Below are 293 nucleotides of genomic sequence, written 5' to 3'. Positions count from 1 at the left end.
ATGTGGATCTATGTATGCATATTATTAGTGGAGGGTTTAGGGTTTAGGGTTTAGGGTTTTTCATCGTATGTCACAGTAACGAAAGATAGAGGATGGAGGCCGAGAGAGGTTTCATGATAGTTTAGAATAGGGTTTAGGGTTTAGGGTTTAGGGTTTAGGGTTTAGGGTTTTCACTGTACACCAGAATGTGTTTGTTTAATGTGATTTCTAGGGTTTAGGGTTTAGGGTTTAGTGGGCGGATATTATTTCTGTGCGAAAGCAACATGAAAAAAAAAAAAAAAAAAAAAAAAAAA

This window comes from Eimeria mitis, genomic scaffold, assembly GCF_000499745.2.
Source record: "Eimeria mitis Houghton genomic scaffold, Emh_scaff48, whole genome shotgun sequence".
NCBI lineage: Eukaryota > Apicomplexa > Conoidasida > Eucoccidiorida > Eimeriidae > Eimeria > Eimeria mitis.
The sequence above is the reverse complement of the archived record's forward strand: the minus strand, read 5'-3'. Positions refer to the sequence as shown.